This window comes from Grammomys surdaster, unplaced genomic scaffold, assembly GCF_004785775.1.
Source record: "Grammomys surdaster isolate TR1022 unplaced genomic scaffold, NIH_TR_1.0 126271, whole genome shotgun sequence".
Classification (NCBI taxonomy): domain Eukaryota; kingdom Metazoa; phylum Chordata; class Mammalia; order Rodentia; family Muridae; genus Grammomys; species Grammomys surdaster.
Genome location: NW_021621071.1, coordinates 7,549,205 through 7,566,311, shown reverse-complemented (window position 1 = coordinate 7,566,311; position 17,107 = coordinate 7,549,205).

Sequence of the window (17,107 nt, the reverse complement as noted above, 5' to 3'; positions counted from 1 at the left end):
TCATATCTCCAGGCTCCACCATCTTCCTTGCTGCAGCTGCCTCTCCATGCCCTCCCTTACAGTATGTTACTGTCTTCTCCCTGCCTAGTCTGCCTTTTCCCCCCACAGAATTTATAACTTTTAATTTACTCATATTTATTGATTATTGTCTCACCCCAAGTAGAATGTCAGCTTCACAAGGGGTTATTTATTGATGTATCCAAGACCAGGCATTTCAATAGTGAATGAATGAATGAATGAATGAATGAATGAATGAATGATTGAATGAATCTCCCTATAGCACTACTTATTAGTTTTCTAGAAGAATCTCCCAGCCTTTGTATTATTACCTTAGTAGAGAGAAAGCAGAGGACAAGAGAAAGAATAAAAGCAGTATCATCAAAATTCCAGGTTGAAGGCCTGGAGAGACAGCTCAGGACTAAGAGAATACTGCTTTTCCAGAGGACCCAAGTGTGGTTCCCAGTAGCCTTGTCTGGTCACTTACAGCCACCTGTAATATAACTACACACACACACACACACACACACACACACACACCCATCATCATAATCCCCATTTCACACCTCATTCCACCACTGCCCTTTTGTACACACTAACAAGGAAACTGGGCTTTGTCATTTTTGCTTTAATCTGCCCAGGGATAGAAAGCTGTCTCAGCAGGTAAAGTCACTCACTCAACTTCTCAACTTCATGTAGTTAAAGAGAGCACCTGTTCCCACACAGTGCCTCTGCCTGCCACGTGTATGCTGCGGCATACACACACACACACACACACACACACACACACGTGCACACACAGCAAAATAAGTGAATAAATGTTCAAAGAAAAAAAAAAAGGTCCATCTATTGAGTGAATTCCTCCAAACAGGCTTCAAAGACCATGAGCTGTAGGTTCTGTGACCAAACTTTGAGTTTCATGTTCAAACTACAGCAGATCACACCTCACCAGTGTTCTCTGTATTTATTTATTTTTAACACCAGTTTTACTTACTATTCACTATGCAGCCGAAATTATTAATTTTGTTTAGTTGTGACCACTGAGTGCCTGGATTTTTAGCATTCTCTATGATCAGATAGGAAGCACACATAAAGTTTTCTGCTCCACACTGAGAAACTCACATGGGTCTCAAAAGCTTTCATCAGTGAACTGTAAGATGCCGTCTCCACCTTCCGAGATCATTTTTATCTGAAAGAACAACAGTAAACACCAGGCAAGGCTGCAAAACAAAAGACGTGCTTCTAAGAATTATCACCTCATGCTGGGTGGAGGTGGTGCAGTCTCCAGCCCTGACTGTTATCTGTCACAAGCAGGCTATTGATAAGGTTTTAGTATCCCCTCGGGGAGAGAAGCAACAGGTCCTGCTCCACTAAGGGATCGTATGCTGGATTTGACTGTGAGATTGTCAGCTCCACGAGAGGGAAGAGAGAGAATGCCAGAGAGACAGAGGTTTTGGAATTCAGTTACTCTTTCATGATGCATAGCAAGCAATATATTATCACCAATGCTAAGGCTATTGCTACCACAAGCTATTGTAACATTTCCTATGTATTGCCTCTAACAATATGCACAAGAAACACAACTAATAAATTGCTAATTACCAAAGAAATAACCATAGCAATAAATACATCATTCAGTTGTACGACCTGAGTCCTTATGCTGGTTTCAGGTTACAAGTTCGGAGTCTGTGAAGGCAGGGGTCAGGCTGCCAGGCTTCCAGCTAAATTGCTAATTTGACCTGTAGGGGTGCTTGAAGTCGGGGGTTTTGGCCACGAAGTTGGAGGCGTAGGTTAACTCTTTGATGGTCGGGTGTTGAGGAGGCTTGTCGGAGTATCACGCTAGGTAATCATGGTTACCAGTGTGATACTGTGCTCCTGGTCGGGCTCCCCTTTTATGTTTGATTTAACATTACTGCTGACGTGCACGGCAGATAACCACTCGTGTCTGGTTATCACAGCACAACTTCACTTCCAGACTTGTCTCTACAAGTACCAGACTTGTCTCTACAAGTTTCCTATTACAAAATGGAGTCGATCCTGTTTAAGAGCCCGCTCCTTACAGGTGCCCACCTTTAGTCCCAGCATTCCGGAGGCAGAGGGAGGTGAATCTCTGAGTTCAAGGACAACCAGGGCTTCACAGAGAAACACTGTCTCAAAAAACTAAAACAAAAACAAAAATGTGTCAACTTAGAGATGAAAAGGAAAGGGCCTAATATAACTAGTCTGGTTTTGCTCTCTAGGGATGGGCAGTTCTGCTCTCGGGTACAGTGAGAAACTAAAGGAGACCTAGAGGAACACGGTTTGCACTCAGTGTTCAAAGCTAGGATGTGGGAGGAGAACAGGTCCAAGGAGAACGTGTAAAAGAAATGCCTTTGTGAAGCTGTGTGGTTTTTGTTAGCCTAGTAGCGTGGTGATGGGCCATGGACCATGAGCCAAACGAACAATCCCGTCAGGACTGTAATGGGTCTACTCATTAAAGCGTGTCATACTAGAAGCCCTCATTGTTGGTCACCGGATATGGTGGCACACATCTTTACCCCTAGCATTCAGATGGCAGAAGCAAGTAGATCTCGGTGAGCCTGAGGCTAGCTTGGTCTACACAGGGAACTCCAAGGCAGCTAAGGTTTTGTAAGAAAGACACTGTCTTAAGATACAAAATAACAACACCCACCCCCCACCACCGAGAAACTGTTGGTCTTTAGTAGAGAATCCTTGCTCACTCAAACAGCTTTCAGCATAACATTCAAAATTGGGCTGGAAAGATGGCTCAGAGGTTAACAGCACTGACTGCTCTTGCAAAGGTCCTGAGTTCAATTCCCAGCAACCACATGGTGGCTTACAACCATCTGTAATGGGACCTGATGCCCTCTTCTGGTATGTCTGAAGAGAGTGTGCTCACATACATAAAAAATAAATAATAAATCTTTTTGTTTGTTTTTTGTTTTGTTTTTCGAGACAGGGTTTCTCTGTGTAGCCCTGGCTGTCCTGGAACTCACTCGGAGGACCAGGCTGGCCTCGAACTCAGAAATCCGCCTGCCTCTGCCTCCCAAGTGCTGGGATCAAAGGTGTGCGCCAACACTGCCCGGCTGCGTTGAATTTTTAAGAGCATTTAAAAAAACAAACTATAGGAGTTGTGACTGTAATATAATATAAGTGTATGCCACTTCGGAGATGGCCAACACAATGTATGTGACACAGGAGTTAAAGTTCATCAAATATGTTCAAGTAAATATAACAAGGTATTTGTAATTAGGGACACCCATGGTGGCAGGGCTTGCCAATTAATTTTGAATAGTCTTTCTTTTTTAAGATTTATTAGTTGGGCAGTGGTAGTGTACGCCTTAATCCCAGCACTTGGGAGGCGGAGGCAGAAGGATTTCTGAGTTCAAGGCCAGCCTGGTCTTCAGAGTGAGTTCCACAGCCAGGGCTACACAGAGAAACCCTGTCTCGAAAACCCAAAAAAAATTCAATGCAAGCTTTCCCTTCCTAATGACTTTCACTGTGCCCACGGTTTAGACTGGCTTTGTGTCTCCTCCTCCGTCTTCTGACTGAGCTCTCGCCGTACCAGCCAAGTCCTGGTCCCAGTAAACCAGCGCTCTAAGAAGTAAGTGTTGGAGAAGACAAGCCTTCTTTTCATAGACTAGCAAACTACATTCCTTTAGCCTTAGGTCTGATGGAGGAAATTATTCAAGTTAGAAGAGAAGTAAGGCTTTCAAAATAACATACAGAGCTTTACAAAATCTTTAATGAAACCATAAGGCTAAAAATTACATGTCTTTTTAAAAGTTAGAACAATTTTTTATTTACATTTATTTTGTGTGTGTTACTTGTATGTATATGTGTGCACATGTGTATATGTGTGTATGTATATGTATATGTGTATATATATGTATGTATGTGTATGTATGGTTTTTATATGTATATGTGTATATTGTATGTGTGTATATATGTATATGTCTGTATGTGTTTGTGTGTATGTGTGTATGTATCTGTATGTCTATATGTGTTTCTGTATATGTGTGTGTATGTATGAGTATGTATGTGTATGTCTGTATGTGTTTCTGCATGTGTGTGTGTGTGTATGTATGTATATGTCTGTGTGTGTGTAAGTATGTATGTGTGCGTATGTCTATATGTGTTTCTGTATATGTGTATGTGTGTGCATGTGTACATATGTATGTGTATGTCTGTATATGTGTATGTATGTGTATGTCTATATGTGTTTCTGTATATGTGTATGTGTGTGTATGTGTATGTATGTCTATATGTGTTTCTGTATATGTGTGTGTATGTGTGTATGTGTGTGTATGTGTATGTCCATATGTGTTTGTGTATGTGTGTATGTGTTTGTGTATATGTGCATCTGTGTGTATGTGCATGCTCAAAGCAAATGTGTCAGTCAGAGGAAAACTTGCAGGGGTCAGTCTCTCCTTCCACCTTGCAAGCTCTGGGGGTCAAACTTAGGTCGTCAGGTTTGGCAACAAGTATCTTTACCTACTGAGCCATTTTGCTGACCCTGAACGAGGACAAATTTAGACAAAAAGATTAACTAGACAAAATAAATGATAACTGGAATAGCCAGATGTCTGGGTACCCTAAATTAGAAGATGAAACAAGAGAAGTGAGTCTGAATGTGCTTTTGGTGACTCTCTCTCTCTCTCTCTCTCTCTCTGGCTCATAGCAGCCCTTAGTCACATATTTATTTGTAGATAGGGTCTCACTGTAGACCCTCTTACAGAGCAGGCTAGCTTCGAACCTTCAGCAATGAGTATGGTAAGTAGTGATTTAAATGAGAATCAAATCGTCCCTCATAGGCTCATGTCCCCAGTGGGTGGTGCTATTTGAGAAATGATGGAACCTTTAGGAGGTGCAGCCTTGCTGGGGGAAGTCCATCTCTGGGGAGGCTTATAGTCCATCTTTGAGGACTTATAGCCCCACCCTACTCTCTCTTAGCTCTCTCTGCTTCCTGTGTGCTATTGAGATGTGATCCCTCTGCTTCCTACTCCTGCCGCCATGTCTTCTCCACCAGTGTGGACATCTAGCCCTCTGGAAATGTTAAGCTAAAATATACTGTTCTTTAAATTGCCTCTGGTCATGTTATTTTATCGCAGGAAAAAAAAAAACCAAAAAACAAAATATTAGTTAATACATTGGTCCTCCTGCTTCTGCCTCCCTGTGATTACAGGCTTGTGTCACCAGATCAGCTCACATTGATGAATCTCTGATTTTTTTTTTGTTTTTGTTTTTTTTGTTTTTTTTGAGACAGAGTTTCTCTGTGTAGCCCTGGCTATCCTGGAACTCACTCTGTAGATCAGGCTGGCCTCAAACTCAGAAGTCCGCCTGCCTCTGCCTCCCAAGTGCTGGGATTAAAGGTGTACACCCCCACTGCCCGGTTGAATCTTTTATTTTTGTTTTCAGTACAAGGTTTGAACCTAGGGCTTCACAAGTGGTAGGTACGCCCTCTCCTATTGGGCTATGTTTCCAACTCCATATCTATTAACCCCACTCATTCATTCATTCATTCACTCATTCATTTAACTTTTCTATAATGTTTTGTAAGAAGCTTCATCAGTTCTTCCTCCCAGGCCTTTCTCTCAAGCCATACTCACACACAGATCTTGGGGACAGGCAGCCTGCACCGAAGACTTCGGATCTCACCTGTAGAGAATTCCAAAGCCCCTTGAAGCCGTGACATCATCTAGTCATATGCTGACATCTAATCTAGAGAATTCCAAAGCCCCTTGAAGCCGTGACATCATCTAGTCATATGCTGACATCTAATCAAGTCAATATTCTGGCACATCTTCAGCAATAAGTATGGTAAAAGGGGAGGCAGAGGCAGGCGGATTTCTGAGTTCGAGGCCAGCCTGGTATACACAGTGAGTTCCAGGACAGCCAGGGCTATACAGAGAAACCCTGTCTCGAAAAACCAAAAAAAACCCAAAAAACAAAAAGTATGGTAATAGAACAGAAAGTGTTTTAAATAGATGTTAAAGATGTAGATTTAAAGGGTGTGTGTGTGCTGAGAGATGGCTCAGTGCTTAAGAGCACTGACTGCTTTTGCAGAGGTCCTGAGTTCAATTCCCAGCAACCACATGGTGGCTCACGACCATCTGTAATGGGATCTGATGCCCTCTTCTGGTGTGTCTGAAGACAGTGATGGTATACTCCCATACATAAAATAAATAGATAAATAAACAGGGGCTGGGGATGCAGCCCCAGTGGTAGAGTGCTTGCCTAGCGTGCATGAAGCCCTGGGCTCGGTCCCTAGCATCATGTTAAAGCCTGCTGTGGCGGCGCATTCCTGAAATCTCAGCGCCCAGGAGCTCAGGATTATTCTCTGCTACATAGCAAGGTTGTGGCTAGTCTGGGCAAGATAAGAGCCTTGTCTGACTAAAAAAGTTTAAAAATAACTTTTCAATTGTCCAGAAGACAATACTGAATTCCCTGAAGCTGGAGTTACCCTCCGTGAGCCACCTAATGTGGGTACTAGGAACTGAACCCTGGTCCTCTGCAAGAAAGTATGTGCCCTTAACTGCTGAGACATCTCTTCTGGTCCAGGCTTTTTTTTTTGGGGGGGGGGGGCGTGGGGGTTTTTTTTTTTTTTTTTCGAGACAGGGTTTCTCTGTGTAGCCCTGGCTGTCCTAGAACTCACTCTGTAAACCAGGCTAGCCTCGAACTCTCGAACTCAGAAATCCGCCTGCCTTTGCCTCCCAAGTGCTGGGATTAAAGGCGTGCACCACCACCACCCGGCTGTTCCAGGTGTTTTTAAAATCCCAGTCTTTAAGCTGGGGGTCTAGTTCAGTGGATGAGTTCTTATTTAACATGGAGAAAACCTTAGGTTCCAAGCACAGGGAGAGAGAGAGAGAGAAGAAAATGGGGTGTGGGAGAGAGAGAGAAAGAAAGAGAGGGGGAGGGGGAAGAGAAGCGGGGGGGGGGTAAAGAGGAGAAGGAAACTCTTTGTTCTGGGTTTAGAGAGCCAGAAGATGTCAGAGCCACTGGGACACAGAAATCAACCATGTGAGGCACAGTAACCAATAAACTCAGTGGAAAAGAATTGTTTTTCTCAATAGTTCTCCAGAAGCGCCAGCTCACAGGATCACAGATGCCTGATTCTGAGCTGTGAACAGAGACACTGTGAACAGTACTGCTGCACAGTCTGCCCTGTGATCTCCAGTCTAGAAACTGCCTCATTGTCAGATTTATACAGACAGGAAGGAGGCTTACTTCCTTCTGTGAACAAAGTCTCCCTGGGACCCCAGGGTTGAGGGCATCTGTCCCCTTTGGCAGAAAAGAGACTTTTTTCAAACAAGAACAATCAGACTCCTGGGCCTTTCTAGAGATGGCTGAGCTGGTTAAGACCTGCTGCCCAGTCTTACCTTCATAAGTTTAGACATTCTGTCCTGTGGATTATAATGGAACAGTGGGCATCATTGCCTTCTGAGAGACCACCATGTCCAGGGTTAGTCTAGTAACAGACTCTAGCTCGTGTACACCAGAAAGCCCTGCTCTGAAATTCTGTGGTTAAGCTGTGGACATGCATGTGCCCTTTCCCTCCCGACAGAAAAGCATTCAGGATCTGCTGGATCTGTATTCTCTCTGTCTCTGACTTCTTTAGTACCCACTGAGTGATAAGCTTTACGAGGGCATAGCTTGGTCCATTTTTGTTCATCCTTGTAGCCAGCCCTGGAGTAAAGCCTGGTGTAGATATGTGCTCGGTGATTGTCTAAGGAAGGAGTGTGCATGAATCAGTGTGGGCTTTAGCTGGTGTGATGGTTTGTATATGCTTGGGCCAGGAAGTGGCACTATTAGGGGCTGTGGCCTTGGAGTGGGTGTGGCCTTGTTAGAGTGGGTGTGGCCTTGTTGGAGTAGGTGTGGCCTTATTAGAGTGGGTGTGGCCTTGTTGGAGTAGGTGTGTCATTGTGGCCTTGTCCTAGATGCCTAGAAGTGAGTCTCCTAGCAGCCTTCAGATGAAGATGTAGAACTCTCAGCTCCTCCTGTACCATGCCTGCCTGGATGCCGTCATGTTCCCACCTTGATGATAATGGGCTGAATCTCTGAACCTGTAAGCCAGCCCCAACTAAAATGCTGTTTTTGTAAGACTTGTCATGGTCATGGTGTCTGTTCACAGCAGTAAAACCCTAAGACAACTGGACACAGATTAGCACAGTGAAACTGGAGTCAGTGGTGGCTGTGGGTGGCTGTGCTGGGGACTGAACCCAAGGCCTTACAAACGCTCGGCTCTAACATTTAACCACCTCTCCAGCTCCTTGTTCGTTTGGCCTTTTACTCACTAGTCTACAATGACTTATTGATTGTGTCAAGCACTCATTATAATGCTAGGAATACATGACGTGAACGAATGAAGTTAACTTGTCAAGACTTTCCCAACTAATACATGTTTAATCTACAGCCCTTTCTTATTTCTTTCTTACAGTACTGGGGATCAAACCCAGGGACTTGCCCATGCTAGTCAAACACTAAGCTACAGTCCCAGCCCAAAATACTAAGCTATGTTCCCAATTCTTTACTCCATCAGTGGCATGGATTAAGAGTGCCCTGCAAGGGTTTCTGTGAGTTTGAGGCCAGCCTGGTCTGTACACTGGGGCTACATAGTGAGACCCTATTTTTTAAAAAAGGGTGGGTAGGGGGTGTTAAAGAGAAACAACACAACAAAAAGCATATCCTGTGCGCAGCACACTGTACTACACCCGGAAACGTGAAGGGTTGCTCTTGGTTTACTGACCAGAACAAAGCCACACACTAAACTGCTACATGATGACACACATGAGAAACGACACTGACTGTACCAGATGCTGTGACTCTGAGTCACCAAGGGAACAGGACACATAGTGTCTCCATCGGAGTGTTCATCAGCCAGGCTGGTCTCTTAAGAACCCAGTTTCTTTTCTTCAAATGCCTCATCACGGTTTATGATTGGATAGCAACAGAGAGTCAGTTTTCCCCTTCCAACCCTTCAAGCTTTAAAGATCAGATATAGGTATGTTGATCCAGCTATCGTTGAAATGCTTGCACTGTGCCCAAAGATACAAACAGTATATGAACGAAAGGTTATGGCCAAATTCCTCTTCAAAATATGTCCTTCCTGACTAGGACTGCAGTAGCCATTCAAGAAACTAGATGAGGGGTACTTATTACACGACAGGCCACATAGGCTGTGTGTAGTTATAACCAGAGAAGTGACTGCTGCATGTTTACAGAATAAAGCTCCAGTTCAGACACTCTCTCTCTCTCTCTCTCTCTATGTCTCGATCTCTCTCTCTCTCTCTCTCCCTCTCTCTCTCCCTCTCTCTCTCTCTCCCTTTTTAATGATTTGTTTATTGTATTTATGCTGTCTTCAGACACACCAGAAGAGAGCATCAGATCCCATGACAGATGGTTGTAAGCCACCATGTGGTTGCTGGGGATTGAACTCAGGACCTCTTGAAGAGCACTCAGTGCTCTTAACCGCTGAGCCATCTCTCCAGCCCAAGACTCTCCTTACTTTATTTTCAACTATGATGAAAACAGAAGGTGACTTTTAAAGTAGACCTGCCATTTAGTAATATTTATGTTTTTTATGTGATACATTTGGGGTTCAAGCCTTTAAATAGCATAGAACTGACCAGACCCGTTTAATAGAGCTGGCTGGTGGTGCACACTTTTGACCCCAGCACTTGGAGGTAGAGGCAGGAGGATCTCTGAGTTCGAGGCCAGCCGGTTTGTAGAGTTTCCAGGACATCCAGGGATGCAAAGAGAAATCCTGTCTCAGAAAACAACAACAACAAAAAAAAAGCCGGGCAGTAGTGGCACACGCCTTTAATCCCAGCACTTGGGAGGCAGAGGCAGGTAGATTTCTGAGTTTGAGAGTTCGAGGCTAGCCTGGTTTACAGAGTGAGTTCTAGGACAGCCAGAGCTACACAGAGAAACCCTGTCTCGAAAAACCAAACAAAAAAAGAAAGAAAGAAAGAAAGAAAGAAAGAAAAACCAAACCAAAAAAAAAGAAGAAAGAAAGAAAAAAAAAGAAAAAACAAAGTGAGCAGAGACAATAAATATGTAGCTATTCAGGTGTTATTTTTTAAAGACATGAACATAGTTTTCAAATCACACAAGGTCCCACACATAGGAACAAACCCTCTAGTCAGGCTTTGCTGGGTGTTAGGTGGACCCACAACATATTAGTAGGCCCATAGTAGTTTTCTAAATCTAAACCTACTAACAAAGAAACTACAAACTTCCTCTCACAAAGTCATTTTACAACCAAAGTCTCTCTCTCTTCCTCTCCCCTTTTGAGACAGTTTTCAATGTGTGACCCAGGCTGGCTTTGAACTCCCAGGTTCAAGCAATACTCCCGAGTAGCCGGGGATACAGGTGTGTAATGCCATGCCAGCTTTCTATTTGAGTATTGTTTTTATATATATGATTAAATTTAATCACGTTTACTCGAGTGAAGTAAAAGAAAGAAACCAGGTAAGACTGGAGAATGAAGGGGGCTCCCAGAGGCAAAGCAAAATCTAAGAACTTCAACCAAGTGTCCCTGGGATTGTTAAGGTCAGAGCCTAGGCTGAGAAGCTCTAAGAAGCTAGACTGAGCCGTACATCGTCAATGGGTCAGTTAAAGAGACAAGTAGCTTTGAAAACCAGAAAAGGGATGATGAGTGTGGGGCATCTCTTTTATTTGATATGACTACATTAGAAAGAGGAGCCAATGAAAAGACCCAGTGACCGTCTAAGTCCATGTCGGAGGTCCTGCCATGAAGCTTAGGTTTAAATAGAGGGCAAGGGGACCACTAAGCAGTCCTTGTCGTCAGGATGGAGTGCTGCCCATCACCACCCATTACTGTCTGTGTCCCCGTCCCACCTATGACAAGATGGCGAGAACCAGTCAGAACGGTGAAATCTGTTTCACTGAGACCAGCTCCACCTCCAGCTGCCTAAGGCTTCAGCATGAGGCTCCTGGGGAAATTCTAGTTTTAACTGCTGCTACCCTAAGGGAGGGACACCAGAGTCTCTGGATTGTATTCATTCCTACCAAGGCACACATCAGTAAACAACATTGGTAGGGAACCAAAATGAAACCCAGATGGCAAAAGTATTGGCTGCAGCCTGGCCAGTTGCCCAGTTAGCTGGTTACAGAGTGTGAGACAGGCAAGGGAAGATCCATGACAGGCATCTGGTTCTCTCTTGGTTTGGTCCCTTAGGCCCTAGGCTGGTGCCTGGAGCAAAACTATGAACATCCTGCAGATTTTACTTAACAGTATTTGACGTTGCTTTGTAGCTTAGTAAATTCTCTTAAACAAGAGAGGACTGAGAGGAAGAAAAACATGAAATGTGTAACCAGAAACGTGGCTACGGAGTCAAACTCACCCTCAGGCTTATCTGAGGGGTTGGCAAGAGTCTCTGCTGGTTTTAATCCAGCAGTTAGAGATCCAGGGAGGGGACACCAGTTTAAAAGAAAGACTGATGTCTGAAGGTCAGAACGTTAAGATCTGGGTGACTTAGCAGGTTGCGACAGTGAATTATCCCTTTCAGAGAGAAAATATTCTATGTGGCTTTCTCATCTCAGCCTGTCATTGTAACTGCTTTCAATTCCTCCTCAGGCAGTAATGGAAGCTGTAGCCGCTAAACCTATGAAGGAAACATCAGACAGGACAACTATATAGGAAAGTGAACAGGCTCAGGCAGAGCCATGGAAGAAGAGCGTTACTCTCCAATTAATTCTTGCTTGAGATATTAAAAGTGTCAATAATAAAAGTGTCTATGTGCCAATATGCCCAGCTCCAGCCTGGAATTCTTTTCCTGTGGTAAAACCATAAAATGGGAGTTTTATCTGAGTGGAGGTCCTGAAAGAAAAAGGAACTCTTCACATTTCTTGGGTCGGGGTGGGGGTGGGGGAAGGACTGTGTTTGAGTCCAGTCTCAGGGCTGACAGGGTGACTCAGCAAGTCCAGACACAGTGACCTCTGCCTCCCTAAGGGACTAACACCCTCAGGAGGAAACATGTACAAACATGTCCACGCAGGGTTTCTCTGGGGTAAAAAACCAGAAGTCCTGTTATGGTCACTGAATAGACTGGCATGGCCAGTCTCTTGTTGTACAGCCTAACTACAGCTACAGTGCCACACGTTAAAAGAATACACATTAAAAGAAGGGGACAAGAGATTCTCTGAGGAGTCTCTCTCTCTCTCTCTCTCTCTCTCTCTCTCTCTCTCTCTCTCTCTCTCTCTCTCGTTCTATCGTGTTTAGATCTCCAAATACTGTATTGCTTCTGTCTAATGTGTTCCCTTCTGCTCAATCAAGGCTCAACCTTGAGGTCCTTCTGGTAAACCTCGTTGAGAAGAAAGATGTGCCACGTTACTGTACAGCCCTTGTGGGTGATTCTATCCCTAGGTTGGTTGGTGTTCTATAAGAAAGCAGCCTGATCAAGCCACGAGGAGCAAGCTAGTAAGCAGCACTCCTCCACAGCCTTTGCATCAGCTCCTGCCCCCCAGGTTCCTGCCCTGCTTGAGTTCTAATGATGAGCTATGGCAGTGTAAGCCAAATAAACCCTTTTCTCCTCAACTTGCTTGTTGGTCATGGTGTTTCATAAGTAAAAGACGTATACTGTATGTTCTGGTTTCTCCCTAAGTCACTTGCTGCTGAAGAGAGAAAAAGAAGAGGTAATGAGGGGAACCCCGCCTGAGGATCTTAAGTTCTTCCCATCATCCCGTCTACTAAGAAATATCCATAGGTCCACTGGCATCATTATAGACTTTGCGACTTCTGTATCATTCTGTTCAATTAGTTGCCATAGCTACCAGGTCACGGTGACCCCCTATTCCAAGATGATGATTGGGTGAACATGTTATTTGTGGAGAAAAAAAACACAGGAAAACATTCCGCTTCCCAAGTGGCTGAGACTACAAGCATATACCACCAAGCCCAGAAAAAAAATCACAATTCTGTTATCCAACTGCCTTCTTTTCCAGGGCCTGCTTGGCCTGGGGGAAACCCCAACAGCTTCTCTATCTTCAGAAATGAGGATACTGCCCACACTCACTTGGCTTCTGTGTCTTCAGCACCTTTCCCTCGAGGTGTGATTGTATGTCTTGGATTTATGGGGTATACCAGAGATTATAGACATTGGTTCTTCTAAAGATGACTTCTGTGGTTCCAGTTCCTCCCTGTGGAGGTTTGAATGAGAATGGCCTTGTACGTAGGCTCATCTGTTTGACTGCTTGATCTCCAGTTACAGCAGTGGATCTCAGCCTTCCTAATGCTGTGACCCTTTAATACATACAAATACATACAGTTCCTCATGTGGTGACCCCCCAACCATAACTTTATTTTTGCTGCTACCTTATTTACTTATTTAAGATTTATTTATTTTATGTATATGAGTACACCCTCACAGTCTTCAGACACACCAGAAGAGGGCATGGGATCCCATTACAAATGGTTGTGAGCCACCATGTGGTTGCTGGGAACTGAACTCAGGGCCTTTGGAGAACAAACAGTCAGTGCTCTTAACCCCCGAGCCATCTCTCCAGCCCTTTGATGCTACTTTATATCTACAATTTTGTTGGGGTCCAAAAGTCACTGAAGGAAGACCCCGGACTCAAACAGTGTGCAAAGGCAAAGAACGTTTATTCTGCAGAAATGAACCAGCATGCAGGGGTCAGCCATTCCTCAAAATGGCGACCCCAGACAAAGGTGCACAGGCTTCTTTTTAAATAGGGAACTAGGGGGATTTTAGCAAAGGTTAGGTGATCTAAAACTTCATTGGCGAGTGCCGGGAAGTTACATGGATCTTTTCTGATTGTCTGTTATGTTAGTTTCACTGTATTTGGTGAGGCCTTGAGGACATTCCAGGAACTGACTCAGCTCTGACCTTATCTCGTCAGAGCCATCAGTGACTGACAGCGGCTGTCAGTAGCTAGCTCCCTCTGAGGAGCCTGATCTGCTTCTCTGGGAAACAGACATTTTTAGTTTTTTTTTTTTTTTTTTTTTTTTTTTTTATTTATTTATTTTATTGATGAGTACACTGTAGCTGTCTTCAGACACACCAGAAGAGGGCATCCAATCTCATTACGGATGGTTGTGAGCCACCATGTGGTTGCTGGGATTTGAACTCAAGACCTCTGGAAGAGCAGTCAGTGCTCTTAACCACTGAGCCATCTCTCCAGCCCCGACATTTTTAGTTTTAAGGTTTTACCACCTCATGTAAATAACATGTAATGTGAATATCTGTGTTTTCTGGTGGTCTTAGGTGACCCCTATGAAAGGGTCATTTGACCCCCCCAAAGGGGTCTCGACCCACAGGTTGAGAACCATGATTTAGTGCAATTGTTTGAGAAGGATTAGGAGGTGTTTTTCTTCCAGGAGGTGTGTCACTGGGGGTAGGCTTTGAGGTTTCAAAAGCCCATGCCAGGCCCAAGTGCTTGCTCTCATGAGTGTTCTCTCTCTCTCTCTCTCTCTCTCTCTCTCTCTCTCTCTCTCTTTCCCTCTCTCCCTCCCTCCAAACTGTAGATAAGAATGTAAACTCTCAGCTACTGCTGCAGTGCACGCCTGCCTGCCTTTTGCCCTGCTCCCCACCATCCTGCTCGTGCCCCCATCCTCTGAAACACAAGCCCCAGTCAAATGCTCTCTTTCACGAGTTACCTTGGTCATGGCGACTCTCATCAGCAATAGAAGGGTAACTAAGACACGTCTTTAAGAGCTTCTATGGCAAATGGAATCAAATGAGTTTGCACTGTTGTAAGGAGAATCCTCAGGCCAAGGACTGTGTAGCTCAGCACACACACACACACACACACACACACACACACAATTGAAAAGGCACTCAAGTGTCTTCATCGCTCAGCGGGGATGTAGCATTAAGAACAACATTATTAGCCAGGTGTGGTGGCACTCACAGAAGCAAGTTGATCTTCCTAAGTTCAAGGCCAACTTATTTTACATAGTGAGATCCTGTCTCAAACCAAAACCTCCGAACCAAAAGTAAAACAAAAAGAACAATATTTTAAAAATAAGCATCACAAAATGTAAGACTCAAAGGGCTCAGCAGAGCTGAGACTACAGAGACTACAGAGAGAGGGAGAGGGAGAGGGAGAGGGACGGGGAGGAGGGACTTGGGGCTTCTAGAAGCAGGTGGTCAACAGGTGGGAGTGTGGGGAGAATTAAAAGATTGTTTTGCTATGCAAAGACTCTGGAATGTTAGCGTTGCCCTCAGAAGAGCAGTGATGACCTGTGGTAGTCTCAGTATGAGTAAGGATCCTCAGTCTCCAGAGCTGTGAAATGGCCTCATGTAGATTGTCTTGGGCAGACATGTCCCAGCAAATAATGCCACTGCCTGTTGTCTGCCATGTAGTAATGTATATAGATGAACATATATTACAAGGGGGGTGATTCTCAGGGTGATACTTGTGTTTGCCTGCCCTCCAAGAACCCATCTGTTTCTTTCTTTAAAGGTTTGTTTATTATATATTAGTATGCTGTAGCTGTCTTCAGACACACCAGAAGAGGGCATCAGATCTCATTACAGATGGTTGTGAGCCACTGTGTGGTTGCTAGGATTTGAACTCGGGACCTCTGGAAGAGCGGTCAGTGCTCTTAACCACTGAGCCATCTCACTAGCCCAAGAAGCCATCTCAAAATATGATATGAAGTCTGTTTTGGGGAGGCATATTTTGGTGTACCCTTGTATATACCATAAACATCGAGTACTAAATCCTTGAGAGACTGAAGATTGACAGGAATTTACAGGATAAACAAGCACACTAGTCATAACCATAGGTATTACCAGCCTTTGGTGAGGACCCCACCCATCCCCTCACAGTGTTTTGTTTGGGGATGCCAAAGGCAGGCATAGCTCTGTGAGTTTAAGAGCAGCCAGGGCTTCATAGTGAGAGCCCATTTTTTTTTTTTGTTTTTTGTTTTTTTTTTTTTGGTTTTTCGAGACAGGGTTTCTCTGTATAGCCCGGGCTGTCCTGGAACTCACTCTGTAGAGCAGGCTGGCCTCGAACTCAGAAATCCGCCTGCCTCTGCCTCCCGAGTGCTGGGATTAAAGGCGTGCGCCACCACCGCCCGGCCCCATCTCTGGTTTTAAGTCTTTTAAGATCTGGGGCTTTTGGTTTGGGTACCGAGGACCGAACAATACAGGACCTCCTCAATAAGTGCCACACACCCTCCATTCTTAGATGGATCTTAATGTGGACCCAGCCAGCTGCTGCTCAGTACCTGGGATTACAGATGTGCACCCTTCCGTCTGGTCTCGTAGTGCTTTTCTTCTTTTTATCTGCGTCTGCACCACCTAAAGCAGCAACGTCAGAGCCCCAATTCCTCTAACTTAAATGCTATCTTAGGCCCTCACGATAACTACCAATTTAGAAAGTTTGTAAACACTGGAGTGTATGTATTGAGAAGGCTAGGTTGATTCTAAGACAAGCTTCAAATTGGCAGTTAAGGACACTAGGCCTAAATCTGTTTTCAAGAACTGGGCAATTCCAGGCAAGTCCAGGCCCTGCCACCCGGCCTGAGGCAAGGACAATGGGCCGGCAGCAGTTTCCAGCAGTTTCTAGAGGTCCTCAGCCAAGAGTTTCCAGCCCTCTCATCCCGGGAATGGAATGTTCCTAGAGATGGACCCAATAGATTAACAGAGGTCACCTACCCCAGACTTCCCTAATGTGCTTTAGATCAGGCCTGCAAGCTCACTTGGGTGTCTCTCTATCTTGGTAATGGGGAGACCCCCAGAATACTGGACTTATGCAGAATAAAACATTCTTTGCTTTTACATACTATGAGTTCAGGGTATCATGGACCCTTAACAGTCTTTAATTTTTTTTTTAATTTAAATTTTAATTATGCGTATGTCTGTGCACACGAGTGCAGGTGCCCATGGAGACGAGAAGAGTGTGTTGGGTCCCCTGGAATGACAGGGCTTGTGTGGCATGGGTGATTGAAAACCTAAAGGAACAGTATGCACTCGGAGTCATCGCCTCACCCTGTTTTCACTTATTTATTACTTACTTATTCACTTTACATCCCTCTCTCTGTCCCCTTCCCGATCACCCTCTCCCCTCCTCTAAGCGCGTGGGCTCCCCCCCCCCCCCGCCCCCCAGTCCCGTATCCCCG